The 18395-nt window shown below is 39.9% G+C and overlaps 1 protein-coding gene across 2 annotated transcripts in view; it reads right to left on the minus strand.

Moving 5' to 3' along the window:
- Positions 1-18395, minus strand: part of cacna2d3a (calcium channel, voltage-dependent, alpha 2/delta subunit 3a) — a 158510-nt gene that overhangs the window by 112270 nt on the left and 27845 nt on the right. The window lies entirely within an intron of this gene.

Consider the following 18395-nt stretch of genomic DNA (forward strand, 5'->3'; position numbering starts at 1 on the left):
GTGCTTCCACACACATACAAACTTGGAAAAAAAAACATCCATGCTGTTTTGAGTGAAATACGGGTTTCTGAATGATTCCTGCCTTCAGTCTCAGGGTGAGCTGTTCAAAATCTGCACGGCTTTCTATGTCAGTAGCCGAGACGAGGTGGCTAACCACTAGCATGCTACCTCGTTCTCAATGGCAAAACACTGCTACAGCACACACAAGTTCACCATAATCTTACATGTCCCTGTTCTGCACATATTCCACGCAAAGATCGAAGTGCGCCCTCGTTTAGAAGAAGTCTCTTGGCTAATCCTGCCTTGTAACTGACCTGACTAGCTGATGTGAGCCTTACCTAGCTACTGCGCATGTGCGACTGCCAAGAAAGATGGTACAGAGTGAGATGTCTCACTCTGTAGCTAAAACAGAGACCTAAACACAGGGTGAAAAGAGGAGCTACGACAATGTGCAATACAACAAAAATATGGTGTTTTTTGAAAATTAAACCATGTAAACCTATTCTGGTACAACCACAAAATACAATTATGAACCTGAAATGAGCATAATATGGGCACTTTAATGTCTTTAAAACACATCTTATTATCAGTTATGAAAGCATTTATTTTTTTTAGGTATTTTCTGGAGGTAAGTAAGGTATAAAAAGTAGTTTATTTATATAAACTTAAATCACAAGTTCTGAGAAGGCTCTTTACAGCATAATTATGACCCAATCTATCCGATACAGTAGTCTTTGATTGGAAAAAGGAGAAAAAAAAGAGTTCAGGAAATGAATTGGAGAAAACCTGAGGAAACACTAAGGGATTCCTGTTCCAGGATTTACAAACATGCAATAGGTGTTGAATATTCAGAGCAGCCAGAAGCAGCAATGGCAACGTTACAAAATAAAACCAAACACCAAAAATGCATTATCAGTGGTTCAAAAGTGGAATATAGCCTAGTAGGAGTTGCTTCTCTAAACTAATGTACATACAAACGACACTAATCAGCTCAGCCAAGAGAATTATCAGCCTCCTTTAAGGTTTACCAACCACACATTTAAAATTGATGACACACCGCTGCCCCTCTACATTAAATCACATTATTCCACAATAAACCAATACTAGGGTGCTTAACTTAACCAGCGCCTTAACTGGGGACAGTGACATTAAGTCTCGCTAATTCCACACCCATACATGCCACACACACACACACACACACACACACACACATATGCAGAGCTGATCTAAGTGAGGAGGTATACTAAAAAAGAGAGAAAGAAGAAGAGAAGAAACCCATTTTTGAAATCTCTGTTAAGCTGCAGGCGGCTGTGTTTCACTCTTAGGGGATTTAACAGGAGATTACCGCCATATCAAATAGCATGCCCCCTCTAATGTTATGCCAACCTGCTTCGACACATGCTCTTAGCTGCTCCTGTACAGCAACACACATGACGAGCAGGGGAGAGAAATCAAGGTAGGAGGAAGAACAGGGACAGCTTTTGGATTCAGGCAATCATCTGAAAAACTGCAGGACATCGCCAAACAAAGAGGAATATTTTTTTGCTTCATACCATATCGTATGATGAGGGGGAATTATTTAGCTGTAGCTTAAGTTTTTAAGTAAAAGCAGAGAGGCTGAGCAAAATGTTGAGTCACTTGAGTGAGACTAGTTAGTGTATTGTGCAATGCCACTGGGGGGAAAAAAAACTATTGAGCACAAAAAACACTGTGAAGGGGACACGGAATTTGATCATTGATTGTTATCTTGCTAGAATTATTTCTACATTGCTTGATTGCCTTCATCACGAAGGAAAGACACAGCCAGACAGACAAACACATGAGAAAGGGAATATAAAGATAAAAGGGAAACAAAGAGAGAGACAGGAGAGAGATAGAGAAAAAAAGACAGGGAGAGCAAACACTTTGTGGGTGCAAAGAGATTCAAGAGATGTAAAGACCGGTAGGACATAGAAGAAAGGGAAGGTGGAGGGATGTTAAGGGTGAAACATGAAGGTAGAAAGTGGAGGAATAGGATGATAGATGATGGATGAACAGAGGAAGATAACATTGAAGTGGTAGGTCAGAGGGCGGTGGGAAATGCTATTTGTATTTGAAGAGCTGCAGGTGGGCACAAGTAGAGGGAATCAGGTTCAAATCGCTAAATTTACATTTGGCTTAATATAGAATTAAAATAAGAGCTAAAGTGGAAGGGATTTGTGATAGCAATTATAGTGATTAGAAATAAGAGGGTCTGATTTATCAAGGTACTTTTTAAAGAGACTAACGTCCAACTTATAGTATAATAAAGCCTGTGGTGATAATGGAGTTCACCTATTCGCTTTCCGAATAAGTGGAAAAGGAAAAATTTAAAGGAACAGCAGCAGGAAGAGCGAAGAGCTACTAACGGTAAGAAGCCAGGGAAGGGTTGAATAAAATCAGGTTCATCAGGGTAAACACTCACTGTTCCATCTTTATCTCCATATCATAGCATCAACACTCTGTTCACAACCATAACACTGAACAGTCTGTGCGCCTTTGAAACGCTGCCGAAGTGGTGCCTTCGCTGCCAATTTCATTTGCATGTCACAGTTTGGAGTACCAAAATTGTCTTTAAAAGCTCTGGTGCAGCCATCCAAAAATGCTTTGCATATGGTACAGATTGGATCAGACATAAAGAGGCAAGGAAAGAAAGAAAGAAATCCTACAAAACAATGGGAAGACGCACCTGGATACATGTGAATTTAATGTTCTTTTAGATACAATTTCTTTCTTCAGAATTGTTCTGCATGACAACTACCCCAACCAAGTTTAACATTTTTCCAACAAACCTTTCAAAGTCCCTGACCCAACAGCAGTGCTAATTAATTGCAGCCTCAAGTAACATCTTCTGTGGCCAATCAAAGAGACTGGCTGATGACTCAGAAATCCAAAACGCAGCGACCGTAACCGTATGAAAATCAGAGTGATAATCCCACTGGCTGACTGACAACTGCAGTGTGTCAGAGGAACAGGTTTTAAGCCAATCCTAGTTCCTGGCTTGCGGTGGTGGGCTGTTAAAGCTCGGCAGCGGCTCAAACCTGAACTGGCTTGACTGGTTTTGTCACCAATGTTCTCTTTCCATTCCCATTTACCGGCTCCCTAAAGCTTCTTCTTCTCTCTATTTTGTCTATCCCCCTGTTTCCTCTATCATCCCTCTTCTTCTCTGCTGCACCCACTTCCTTTGCTAATTATACAAATGAATGGGATGACTTTACAGCTAAGAATTCTCTCTAAAGACAGTTCCAAAGTCTTTTCTATTGAAATCTTTATATCTTTAAACTGGCCCAGAACTGACAGATATTTCACTTTACTATTCCAAGGCATAAGGAAAGCACTGAGTGCCCACGGCCTGAGCCAAAGTGTTTATGTGTTTGCTATCACGTCCGTGTGGCCAGTGAAAGGCTAAGAGGGTCCAGCTGACCACAGGCTGTCTGCAGCGCTATGTTCAGTCAGGCTGACCAGAGCCGAGTCCAGGGCAGACCAAGCCTAATTAGCCTGAAGCTATCCTCTTCACATCACATCAATATCACAGGAAAGCCAACTGACATACATCCAGAACCACCATTTCACAGGAGAGGGGACAGGAAAGCTTCTACAACTGGCTTTATTGGCAAAATAAGGCAAAATAATATTAATACAACAGTTGCTTTTTGTACAGTTAAAAGTGGTAAAATGTGTTTGCTTTGAAGGTGGGGGTTTGTATTGGGATGTATCGCTAGGCTGGTGCACCTGTTTATGTCCACTAGTTTAGCTGCTCATCTCCTGCTGAAAAGTGATGCTGTCACGCCCCGGTGAATGGGTTTTGTTTTATTTCTTCATTTTGTTATGCCTGCAGTGTGATTGGTGTGTTTTAGTTTTCTGTTTGTGTTTCTGTGTCACCTTCAGGCCCTGTTTACACGTACATGGTTATTTTAAATAACTGAGACATTTCCCTTCCTTCTTGCCCTTCGTTTACACGCAAACGGAGAATTCGCCTCTGAAAACGAGTCTTTCTAAAACCTCCGGCCTGAGTGGAAAACTTTGTTTGCATGTAAACTGATACTACGTTTATTTTCATAAACAGACATTTCAACCTATCTGTTTTCAGAAAAGTGTTTGTTTACATGTACCCGTGTATATATGCCGTCAATGCAGTCAAGAGCATGCCAGACCTGTAGGTGGCAGTGTAACAAGAAGCTCAAGCCCACGTTAGCCAATCAGAATCCCGACAACAGCAACAACAGCAACCAATCACTTCCTCTTTCTCTCTCTCGGCTGCCTAAACCTCCGTTTGTCTCTGTTTACATGCAAACGAAGATTTCCAAAATCTCCACTTTGGCCGGAGTTTTTAGAAATAATCGCTTTCTGTGATAAAAACTGGGTTTTCGTGTAAATGAGAGGGCAAACCACAGGAAAATATCTGCGTCTTCCCTTCGTGTAAACGGGGCCTGAGACAAACAGAGGTTTAGGCAGCTGAGGAAGTGAGGAAGAGAAGAGAGAGGAAGTGATTCGTTGCTGTTGTTGCGGTTTTCGGGATTCTGACTGGCTAACGTGGGCTTGAGCTTCTTGTTACACTGCCACCTATAGGTTTGGCATGGTCTTGGCTGCATTGACGGCATATATACACGGGTACGTGTAAACGAACACTTTTCGGAAAACTGACAGCTGTGCACGATGTTAGTTTTGAAAAGACCTTTAAAGACCAGTCTGACTTCCCTCTCCCTGCCGGATTGTTGCTCACTACCAGGATGCTAGTTCACCAGCCTTTGTTATTTGTTTCAAGTCAAGTTTCCTGTTCTTGTTCTGACCTGCTCCGTGTTCCAGAAATAATTCATCTTCAGAATCCACTGCCTGTTCAGCCATCTCCAGACCCAGCATCTCCACTGCCTGCTCAGCCATCGTCGAACCCAACACCTCTGCTGTCAGCCCCAGCCAGCTTCGGACCCAGCACCCCCCACTGCCAGCTCACTCTCACTGTCTAATAAAACAGATTATTTTGCACCAACTCCAGTCTGTGCCTGAGTTCTGTCACCAACCCTGATAGACACTGTATCCCAAGAATCCTGTTTTGGCCTAACTTGCTGTTGAGCACAAAGTAATGTTTTGTTTCCCTTTTCCCCAAAGATTGTTCTATTTGCTGATTTTTGCACCTGGATACTGGCCTAATTTACCAGTCGTAGATGTATTCAATTCACCAGGGATATTTCTTTTAATCTACTGTATAATGTGAGCTGTGCTTCAGATTGAACTTTTTACAACTAACAAAGAAGTGGTTCCATTTTATATAATCTAATTGCACCTGTTTCTTCCATCATTCCTGTTGGTTTAAAAACAATTACTTGCCATCTTGCTGGGATATGAGGTTGTTGGTTGTTCTTTTAATAAACCGGTTAAAGCAAATGACATCAACACATTTTCTTACTAACCTCTTGCAGATAATTTTGGTTTAATTTACCTAGGCTTTTAAATATCTACCTCTGGGATTTCTGCTGCCACGCCAATAACAGGGAATGGGCTTTCATTTGTCAATTAGGAACATACACTTTGAATTTATAAGGATAATGGGATTCATCATTATAAGAACAGAGGTGGGAAAAATTCAGTAGTTTAAGAACATGTCCTGAATCTGATGTAGACTTTTCTTAGGACCTTTCTCAAGAACAAATCTAAGAAAAATCTTTTGAAAATGCTTTTAAACATAATCCTTCCACACAGTGAGCACCACAGACTAATTTCCATTCACCTCCATTATAAATCCTTTACATTGGAGTTCATGTGGCATCGCAAACATGAGTGATCAGACAGGATTAGACAGACAGTCTTCAGCTGTAACTGAAACATTCCCTTTTGTTAGATGATTTTCTAATCTTTTTCAGTTAGCTAGCAATAATGTGATTAACCACACTACAAGTGACTGACAGCAGCTTAGTATGGTGGGGTTCAGTGTGTTGCATACAGTATACAGTCACACCTTGAAGCTGCCCTGTGCAGCCAGACTTGGTCTCTTTACTGCAGAGCAGCTCCAATGGGACAGCTAGAGGTTGAGTATCAAATGGTGCTTTGCTAACCCGGAATAACCTTCTGCCCATGAACAAAAGTACAGCCCAGTCAGAAATGCATTTCTCGGGCGCCTGGGTAACTCAGCTGGTACAGCGCGCGCCCATATGCAGAGGCTCAGTCATCGACGCAGAGGCCGCAGGTTCAGTTCGACCAGCGGCCCTTTGCTGCATGTCATTCCCCCTCTCTCTCCCCTTTCAAGTCTTAGATGTCCTATCAACAATAAAGGCCTAAAAATGCCACAAAAAATCTTTAGACAAAAAAAAGAAGAAATAGAAAAAGAAGAAATGTATTTCTCCCCTAACAAGATATATATCAGAGTACGTCATGTGTCCACTGCGAAAAGTAGTTTCAACTGTGTTGAAGACAGAGATCAGCAGTGGTGACACATATTGTATGGTCTGTGGTAACTCAATCCCTCACTTTTTCTCCCTCCTCACCCCTCTGCTGTGCCGCATCACATGAATGAGCTGATGCTGCTAATCTCTCTCCTACACAGTGTGCTCTGACTGTGGGACAACAATCAGAGGCTAGATTCCCCATATCCAGGCTGCTTTTTACCACACAGAAACAGAGACATGTGACTGAATGTACACACATGCACCCACATGCATAAAAAACTCAATAAATAATACAATAGGTACACAGTAGACCCAAAAGATATATGTAAAAAAATAGAAGGCAAGATACAGTAGGTACATGCATGCATCTGTTTTGTTTTGTTTCTCTTCTGTTGGTCATTCATTACAATGAAGTGAGTAGAGTTAGAGTTTAGACTCCTGAATGACATAATACAGCATGTGTTTGTATCCATGTGTGCCATTTCCTTGGGTTTTGATAATGAAGTGATTATTGAAGGGGAAAAACTTCATTTCACACTAAGACTGAACCCCAGTCCCCCAAATCCCAGCTCATTTAACGCGTCACCAGAGCCCACTGTCCTCTTTCCGCTCTCACACAACCTCCCTGCTGTTTGATTATCTCTCTCTCTCTCTCTCTCTCTCTCTCTGTTCACACTCCAACATCTGGACACAGACATATAAACACTTTGGATTTCTGACTTTATTTGACAATTATCAAAACCTTACACTCAAGGAGCAAAACATTGGCCCAGATGTGCACCACTATAAGCACAATGTCAGCCTCACACTTTTTGCAAAAAAAATGCACACAGTGATTTGCAAAACACTAAACACACTTGTATACATTAGACACAGAAGTATATCATGATGTCACTTCCTTGCAATTCCAAAGCACTGACTGTCATATTACCACACCTATGAGCCAATCTGTGAAACCCAGCCATCAGGTGCGTAAACACATGATTGCTTAATTGTAGACACACCAATCAGGTTTAAGCACTATAAAAATGCAGCACGTAAGTTCACCTGCCTTCAACCAAAATGGAAGGAGCCAGAAGAAGAGGGAGGGTGAAAGGGGGAATCCACAGAGGAGGAGAAGGAGGTAGAGGAAGAGGTACCCCTCATTCAGGTCATGGAGGACGCCTGTGAACAGGTTGACTTGCAGCTGTGCAAGGATGGATTCAACATTCAAGACGGTTCTTCCCAAGTTGTCTTGCCAATGAGGATATATCGCCTGTGATGTTGATGAAATTCTCTGGCCAGATCTAGTTGAAGAGATAATGTCTAGTATTTTATGTACTTTTTCAGATCTTTTTTTATTTATTTTTTTCATGTCATTGTGACCTGTACTGGATATATTATTTTATGTTTGTCTGTTGTTTGCTGAGCTAACAGTGTTATGCACTTTTCCTCAATCTGCAGCATTGGTCTTGTGTAGTGTTTAGTGAACTTATTGTACATTTGCATTGAGAAGTAGAATTGCTAAAAGCATTTTAGGTTAGCAACAGCAGTGTGTAACTGGTGAAATTTTTGCTAGAGTGTTTCATTTTGCAAAGGGTCTGAAGTCTTCTGCTATTTCGGTGTGTTGTGCTAATTGTGTGTAGTGTTTTGAAAAACCGGTCCCTGCTTTCAAAATAGTACTTAAGCAATTGGAAAAAAAACCTGTATTAATGATTAAATAAATAAACAATAATGTACACCAAAAGCCAAAACACAAACAGTGTTATTGATATTGTTGTTGCACAGATGTTTGTCGTTGCTCTGGCTTACTAAATGAAGCTGAACATTCACAACAGGAGAGGCGGAAGCATGTGCCAAGACGCCAAGCATAAAACTCTGAATAACTAGTCTGTGCCACAGTATCCTGTCTTATTCAAGCTATGTTATTTGGTTTTCATTCACAAAAAGCAGCCCTGTCTCTTTTGTTTGCTTCTGCCTGCTTGTCTGGCTACAAGTGGATGAGTCTGGTTTGATGAACAAAAGAGACACGGCTCAGAAAACCCTGTGTGTGTGTGTGTGTGTGTGTGTGTGTGTGTGTGTGTGTGTGTGTGTGTGTGTTGGAGGAGGCGAGAATAGACTACACAGAAACCCATAAGTCCCCTTAACAGACTCTCTGATGTACTGAGGCCGCTGAAATGAGCAATTGCGGTATACACACGAAAGTTTCTAGTGTGCATGACAAACTTTCTAGTAATAGTTTCTCCATGTTCCCTCAAGATACTGATGATCAACAATAACGGAGTAGGGAAGAAATGGAAGACGATGACATTGGGTAAGAAAATGCGCAGAAAGGAACTGGAGTATCAGGGACTACCTATCACTCTTAGCAATACTCCTTTCAAAATGACTCCTTTTTTCATTTATCCATGCATCAGCACATAAATATCAATTTCAAGGATTAGCATCCGTCTTCCATATGTTACTGAGCATGAATTTTGTAAGGTATGGTGTAGCTGCAAATCACAATGTTTGCAATATTAAATAAATGATTCAAAACAAATGTAAAATAATGCTATAAAGCAGTATTTGACATCAGCAGTAAGATTCCAATAACTGTACTTTACTGTTAAAATCACAATCCCTTTTTACCAGTAGGATAATGAGGATTCCTTTAATATACTATAGTATGTCATGCTTATAACACTATATTTTACAAAGAAATATTGAATGTTATACACCACTACATGTATCACCTATAGTTACACCTGCAGTTCATTTGCAGATTAAGGGCCCTATCTTGCACTCAGCGCAATTGCCTTTGTTCACCGACGCATGTATCATTCCTATTTTGCACCCGACGCACAGCAGACTTTCCCTCCACAGACGCACGTCGGTAAATTAGGGAATGTATTTGCGCTCCCGGGGGCGGTTCAGCGAAAAGAGGAGGCGTGTTCCGGCGCAAACGTTACCTGATGCTATTTTGCAGTTTCAGAAAACAATTCCGCCACTAACGGTCTAAAGTCAGTGGCGCTAGTCTAAAGTCAGTAGCATGTTATTCAGATGCTATTTTAGGGGCGCATGCTTGGCCATAATGTAGCGTGTGCACAACGCGCATACACTTCTTTCATCTAAACAGATGCAGCAGTTCCCATTTTTGCAAACCATACATAATTACAAAGAAAAATATTACTGAAAATGCGCTTCAGGTGCTTGGATCGGTCAGGAGGCACTTTACAGTACAGTCCTCAAAAAGTCCCAGCATTCTTTGTGGCTTGTTGTGATTTACACAACATTTCCATGAATCATGGATGTGTTGATGACATAAATGAGGAAATATTAGAGGACTTAAGGAGACGTGATGTTGAACTACGGCGGGATCTGGTCCGGGAGTAATGCGCGATGCGCTCCTGATGGAGTGGGTGGACGGAGATGGAGTGGGGGGAGGAGGGAGGGGCACAACAGGAGCAGGTGGTGCGTTTGGAGGCCCACGCTCCATGGCTGCAGCAATCCTCTCCAGACTTAGTATTAGTATATTATAATAAAAGAATAATTATATAATAATTTACAACAACTTGTAAATGACAGGCACCAATCTGCCTGAGTATTTTTAACCCTTTTATGGGGTCTGAATACATCTACTATTGTAATTGTAAATGTAATTGTAATTTATTTATTTGAACAGGGACAGTGCACAAAAAACATTAATAGATGTTTTGTGCCAGGTTGGAGCAAATTGCTAGTTTCTGCCGCAATAAAAAAAAGAGTATTTACAGTATACATTACAGATACATAAAGTCATAAAAATCTACAGACATTATTGTCCCCCTACCCCACCCCATCTAGAGCTAAAACTAGACCCTCCACAAAATTTCCAACATGTGGATATATATATATATATATATATATATATATATATATATATATATATATATATATATATATCATAATTTCATACAAAGGGCCACTGACTCCCCAAAGCCATACAGCCAACAAGACTCGGGGAGGAGGAGAAGGGGAGTGGGGATAGAGAGACAAGGAGAGAGGAGGTGAGAATAGAAAAAGAGAAGAGGTAGGACCCAGAGGCATCATGTGGTGGTTGAAGTTCATTCTGCTTTCTGCCACAGTGTCACAGGACCACTTCTGTCAACACCATCTTACCGTCTTAGTTTAGCATGTGCTAATTAGCACTAAACAGGAAGTACAGCTGAGGCTGATGGAAATGTAATTACTTTGAGGAGGGCATTATCGGTTGTACGCATGTAATGGCATCTGCCTATTAGTCGTTGAGATATTTCACTTACTATAATACCACAAATGTCAACCTCATGGTGGCATTATGAAACAAAAAATTAGGGATTACCAAAGTCAGAAGGCTTCATCCTCTGGGGACCACAACATTTCATGACAATCCTTTATACAACGGTTGTTGAGATATTTCAGTCAGGACCAAAGTGGTGGAGCGACCGACAGACCGACAGACCGACAATGGTGGTTTGCCTCCACAGAACGCAAACGTGTTAAGTTTTACTACTACATACAACATAAATAATACATGACTAAATATGAACAAGATTGCACATCCTCCCTGTGAGCAGAGGCATGATGTTCATTTTGTCCATCAGTAAAAACTGTCACTGGACCACTTCTGCATGTGTGTCTAAGTGTGCGTCTGTGTGCAGAAACGAGGGGAAAACAGACAGGGGTTGAGAGGCTGTCTGAAACAATTTTGACTGATGTTGCATTCACTCCAACCACTACAAGTCTGTTACTTGAGCAGTGAACAGGAACGCAAGACGTAAATATATTTATATAATTATCTTAGCTATAACGTTAGATTTTACATAAACTATAGACGTAAAATATATAAAATAACTTAAAAATATATAAAATAACGTAAATATAGACGTAAAATATATAAAATAATCATAAATATAGGCGCTCCAAAAGAAATCGGTTGGGTTTAGGATCATAACGTGTCTCCAAGTGAGAAAAGAAGAAGGGGGAAAGCAATCGCGTGACTTACGAGTTTGATTTTTAATGGCAAACGAGCCCCGGTCTCTGGGGTGAATTTATATTTTTTAGATTTTCAGAAACTATAGACGTAAAATATATAAAATAACTTAAAAATTCTTCCTCTTACTGCTACGGCATTAATTCACACACAATCGCAATTGGCATACGGAAGTACCGGAAGTACATGCCACTGGCACATGCCACATGCCACTTAAAAATCTAACTATTTCGATAAGATGGCAACTCCTGATAGGAAATAGACTGTGCCATAAGAAGCAAGCTGGAAAAAAGTTTCACTGTGGTCTGTCACCGGGCCCTGGACATCTACCACACGGTCAGACTCACAGTTTGAGGCTGAAAAAGAATGAGAAGGAAAGCAGATTATAACACTTGGCACCCTGCACTCAATTATTTTTAAACAAATTGTTTTGGTCTTCCATTTCTGCTCTACTCAGTCACATTTGAAGGCATCATAAAGCACCTGTTTAACATACACACTTGACCACATACAGTAAAAATTCTAAACTATCCCACGTGCCATTTTGCTTGCCAGATGAATAGACTGAATTATTTAAAACTTAATTAAATTGACGATTGATTACGATGAAATATAACGGAATCCTGCCTTGCGTCGAGCTTAATAACAATATCCCAAATATCGTATCTCTTTGCTTTTGATTGATTAACGCTCTGTTAAGTCTAGACAGATAACAACAGCTAAATTATGATCCTACAAGCATTTCTTTATCAACAGTTACAAGCTGTTTCCTATTCTTGAGGAAGTTGACAGCAGTGACAGCAGCTGTAAACGTGTTATCATCAGTAAAACTAAAGCCAGAATTGACTGTAGAAAACAGAAAATAGTTTCATTTTACAACTTAAATGTGGAACTTAGCAGGGAGTCATGAATCAGAGAAAAACATGCATGATTTGCATATTATTTGGCCTAAGCACTGGAAGGACTTGGTCTCAAGTAATGTAATTTAAAAACGACGACTGAAAGGAAAATCTTCAAATATTGTGTAATTTAAATGGTCAGCATTCATATCTAAAAGACATCTTAACTTGATTTGTTTATAAGTACTTGCAGCTTAATTTAAAGTTGACCTGCAGTAAAGGACTTTACACTTGCTCTGACAAACTTGAGCTGAATTGTACTTGTTTAAAATTACTTGACACTTCCCCTGAGAGACTAAGGCGAGACACGGCAGGCAAAAACATCGTTTTTTTTTTCACTAGTCAATTTTGAGATTTTCGGCTATTTGTGTTCAATAACATGTCTTCTTTCAGACATGTGGTTCAGAATTAGTTCAGAATGTCAAAATAAATGCGTCGAAAATGGTCGAAAATCACCTCAGAGAAGAAGAAAACAGTTATTATTAGCAAGAAGACACAGGGGATTACAAACTAAGACAGCAGATGATGAAATGTCTTCACATAGTACGCCGATGTGTCAACTATTGTTCAGAAAACAGGAGTTTTCAGACAGCGGAGGTAATCAGACTGACTCTCTCTCTCCCTCTCTCCAAGCAGTTTACAGAAATGTATGGCCTACATGTCATATATTAAATATGTAGGTGTCACATATATACTATTCTACTATAATTACTATAAAATACTAAACAAATCTGTAATTTTGGGATCCTAAGTGGTTGTGAGTCCCTCAGGCTGTGGCAGGCAGATCCATATTTAGCCGTCAGTAGAGCTGCTGTTCCCTCTCCTAGGAGAACTACCAGCTTCTTTTCTGGTATTAACTTTTTTTGGCTATTTTTCCAAGGTGTAAATCTCTTAGTGAAGATAGTTTTTCCCAGTGGAGGAGGAAGTGCACCTCTGTCTGACCCAGTTGGTGGTCACTGAGCCTGTCTCTCTCTCTCTGACCTGTCTGTCCTACCCAGTTGGTGGTCACTGAGCCTGTATTTAGTCAGGATCCGTCTCTTCTTCGTATCTCTGACAGTGTGAAAATGTGTTTAATAACAATTTAGTCTACTTTGATTGCTTTTTCCAATGTTCTAAATATTGGTCTTTTGAATGATTCATAAGAAGCTCATCCCTGTGTATCACCGGATGTCCAGTGACAGTGCAGCATGGAGGCACTCAACGCATGCCTTAACTTGGTCATATGGGCCCAGTGTCCAAAAACTGCAGCCATGAAGGCTATTTCTACATTCAATGAAGGTGCCTCTGCCATGCTGGCTGTGATGGAGAAATTGTGGCTTCAGAGCACAGACTGTTAATGCAATAAAGGATGACGACATGGTTAGGATCCCAAAAGCCAATAGTGTCCATTCCACCAGTGCAACGCGGAGCCGTAAAAGTGTAAGCACAGCCAAAATAGTGAAAAGACACCAGCAGGAGATGGAGGAGGGCCCTACATATGGTGCTGGCATGGATGTGTAATGGTTGTTTTCTGTCAGTTCAAAGTTTGTGATGTAATGGTCTTCAGTTGAAGGCCATGTTGATGTGTTGTTTTGGATGTTATGATCAGTGATGGATGAAGCAATAATGAGTTGTGGATGTTAAACAGTGAGATACATGGATCTTACTTGGACCTAAAGGGATATGTGTCTGTAATTCAAGGCTTTCATTAGAAATTAGTAGAATTTTGCTATAAAAATCTTTAAAGCCCGTTTTCTCAAAATGACTTTTACTCCAAGAACGAAATCTCCACTTCAGTAGCACCTTTATACACCAAACTTTCCAGTCTTGTACCTAGTTATATTATGAAGACAAATACAGCGGGATTTGTAAATATATTATTCCTAGCCTTATTTATATAACATTTTATTCCAAAAAACATGGCGAAAATCGTTTTTTTAAGGCTATTGACAGTATATTCTGATTTACAGGATAACAAAAGTAGATATCCATAAATCCCTCTGTAATTTTTTCCCCATCTAATATGTAAACACAATGAAAAACTAATTTTGAACGTGGCTTTATCCAATACTCAGATTTTGTTTTTTAAAATATATGCAAATTAGCGCATTTTTCATTAGATAATGCCTAATTTGCATATTTAAACATTAAATTACAGAAAACTTGTAATAATTTTTTCTCATCTTAATGTAAGTAATCAACTGGCAGAGTTTCATGGTGATATCTGCTAGTTACAAAAAAATCCCTATTCACCTGTAGTGTCTTAAGGGGGCTTTCACACCTGAAAGTCCGAACCAAGGTCCGGACCAAGGTTCATGTTTTTGTTACATTGTATACATTTGATCCGGTAAGTTTTGGTTTCACACTGCAGTTATGAAAGCACACTAAAGATCTATAAGTGACAAAACTATGTCCTGCCGTCATCACATACGTGAGCTGCGTCTCCAGATACTTATAATTGATCCTGTTGTATCCTCTCTCTGTGTCGGAGTTTTTTTCAACTGACTGCTGCTCTCCCCTACTGCCGCGGCTCTTTTTGTTTTGTTGTGATTTTGAGAAGCAAGACACAGGAACTTTCTTTCTGGAGCATTTATTCAGAGACTAACGGAAACCTACACTGTACATTTACTACCACTTCACAGGTGGGCTTTGTTAGGGTTAATTAATGGAATTTGTTCCCTTATTAATAAAAAAGCAAAGGGTGGCTACTTTAAAGAATCTAAAATATAAGACATGTTTTCAGTTACTTCACACTTTTTTGTTAATTCCATAATTCCATATGTGTTCATTCATAGTTTTGATGCCTTCAGTGAGAATCTACAATGTAAATAGTCATGAAAATAAAAAGGAAACACATTGAATGAGAAGGTGTGTCCAAACTTTTGGCCTAGAGGTCACTCTGCTGCTCCAGATCTACCTACTGTATGACTGGCTACAGACTACAACCATCTGCAACATCATCAACCGCTGCAATTAAAGTCTCTTGGGGTCATATGGGACTCGGTTGTTCTCCATACTGCATCGTACACTATATTATTTTTCGGTTTTGTTATATTAGTAGTCTACAGACAACACTAAGTATCATTACTTAATCACAGTATATATTATTCTGGTGTACACTGTTGATGTGACTCACTGCTATTGATTATACGTCACTTTAGCTTGCTACTACCTCATAACTTTGCCTTAATTGCTCTTGTTTAGTTAATTTATTTTCTACTAGTTATATATACCTCCTATTTAATTCAATTATTCTATAACTTGTGTTGCAATACCTGAATTATCCCTCTTGTGAACACTAGGCTTATCTTATCTTTATTTTAGTTCATATCATAACCCTGCTCACAAACTCACCTGTGCCTGGGTCATCAGTTTGCCAATATCAATGTTCCTGCTACAGTAAATCCTACAGGCAAAGTGTACTGCTTCACAGGAGTATGAACCATACGCTTTTTAGGTTTTGTGTCAAATATTGTGCAGTTGGTTATGAATTACTTGTTTTGACAAGGTAAATTAAAGCTGTTGAACAACCTGCAAGTGTCCACCCTGGTAAATTTAATTATACTGTTTTTAGATTTAGATTACAGAAAATGAAAAACCTATTTGCCTTGATAAGGGTTTTAATTTGTTGCAAGTATGAACATGGCTTTAATAATCTTATTGCTCTGAAAAACCACAATGATTTAAGAAATATCAGTGATACTTAACATTTATTCATTGATTGTTTATGTGTGCAGACATTACAGGCACCTATTCATGTAAGCAGAGAACAAAATAGTTTGTTCTCTCTTTTATCACTTGGATTATGCAGGTGATGGTGCAGAAACGGGTGAAGTCCTTGTAGATCTCTGGCACTTAGAGGACAGACCGATCCAGCAACTCTCCACTGTTGTCTTTGTATAGTGTGCTCCTATTTAAAACAAATTCATAGACATCAACACATAAGGTATTAGGTGTACATAGCTTTCTTTAACATCATTACTATCTTACCTTACCTTCTCTTCTCTGCTTTGGATGTGTGGACATCACAGTAATTGTCTCTCCTGGGCCTTGTTGTGCACCCTGTGAATTTAAGCAAGAAAGAAATGATAAGTGTATGTAACATGATTTTACAATTAAATTATTATCAGACTTGCCAACGTACTTGGTTTGTGCCACTAATAGCTGCCCTCTGCACACAGGTGAGTACAGGGGGAACCAATGGGATTTTGCGTTTGGAGTAATGTACTGACTGGAACAACACATTAGTGTGGTTGTACAACACTGGTCCATGCACACGGTGCAGCTCAACAGGGGTACTTCAGCCCCACCTGGAAGAAGGGAAACTGAAACAAAATACTTGTTTTTTTTCTGTTCAATTTGCTTTGTATTGATTTCATAAGGGTAAAAATAAATAACTGCTATTTTAAATAGTGTTTTATTATAGGAGTGGAATTGTACTTACAACTTTCTATATATATATATATATGAATGTTATTGTTAAAATAATGTTATAAGAATTTAGAACATCTGAAAAACATGCAACAGTGATGTAAAAACTGATACAAACAATCCAGTTTCTTTTTTTTTTCAGTTATATTACAGTTTAGGTTTTACAATTGCCTCTAACATGTCTGAAATTAGCCAAATCCCCAGGAACATGGTTAACCAAACGAGGAAAATTTACAAAGTGGGGTCATTAAATACCAGTTGTAAATACACACATACTGTCCGTCATATGTCGTTCATTCTAGCTAGCTAAACTACTGATTTAAAGAAAAGCTATTTGTTTACAGACATCAAGCTAGGCTAGCGCCATATGCTATGTGCTTAATTTATGTTACTCACCCTCATAGTTGTGTAGCTACGTAACTTGATATGTCCCACTTCAAAGCTTTCTCCCGTTTCCTGATGTGTGCAGGTGAAAGACCGTCGACCATTCTGTGCAAATTATTGACATATACTAATAATAAAGCGATGGACGGCGGGGTTAAATAAACTTGGGTTACAGACCCATGGTTACATAGGAGCCGGCCGCAACGGATGTTCTCACATAAAACGAACGCACCCTCAACGGGGCAGGGATCATTTCATTGGTCAACACTACACCTGGCATTCTATTGGTTGTGGAATTTTGATAGTGTTGTAACACAGAAAAATCCAAGCGCGCAGGAGAGATCCGAGAGCAGCAGATTTGCAAGCGCGCAGAATCAGGCTGAGTGCGAGGAGAAGGTTCAAAGCTGAGAGCAGGAAATCTGTCCAAACAACAACATATCTGAGTCTGAGCACAAAGTTTGAGCACAAGCAGAGCAAATCCAAGCGCGAGCATGACCATTTGAGTGTGAGAGCAAGGTTTTGAGGGAAATTATTACAAAATCTGAACGTAATATCAGTGAAAATGCTCTTAAATTGAAAGAATGCGCTCTTGAATAAAGATAGGAATATAAATCCATACATTACTAAATATGAACAAGATTGCACATCCTCCCTGTGAGCAAAGGCATGATGTTCATTTTGTCCATCAGTAAAAACTCAAAGAAATGTGGGATTGCCACCTCTAGCTCCTGTGTGTGTGTGTTTGTGTGTGTGTGTGTGTGTGTGTGTGTGTGTGTGTGTGTGTGCGTGTTTGTGTGTGTGTGTGCGCGCTTGTGTGTGTGTGTGTGTGTGTGTGTGTGTGCCTTTGCAGTGATAGAGTGTTTAAAGGCTGCCTGAGGTTTATTAGGAGAAACAGTGGAATAACAGCTGTATACTAACCCGAACACACACACACACACGCACACAAAGCCTTATGGCATAGCTGGTAGTGACGTTTAGGAGTTTGTCCCAGGGTGCACTGCGTCTGTTGGGAATGCAACATTGCCCCTCAGAGTGGGTGCCAAATCCCTGCTCTAATGACCACCATCTTTCCATGTCCTCATATGCCTTGCTATGATGGTGTACCCCCACCTACAAACACACACACACACACACACACACACACACACACACACACACACACACACACACACACACAAGCTCCTTAAGTGCTGAGACTGACATCATCTATGCCATGAGAATATATCTACACTAAAATAAATAAATAAGTAATTTACAGTATGTATGAAGCAGGTAGAGGAAGTACCTTCTCTACCATCTCCACTCCGCTTTTTCTTCCATAATTCACTTCAC

This window comes from Perca flavescens, chromosome 7, assembly GCF_004354835.1.
Source record: "Perca flavescens isolate YP-PL-M2 chromosome 7, PFLA_1.0, whole genome shotgun sequence".
NCBI classification, from domain to species: domain Eukaryota; kingdom Metazoa; phylum Chordata; class Actinopteri; order Perciformes; family Percidae; genus Perca; species Perca flavescens.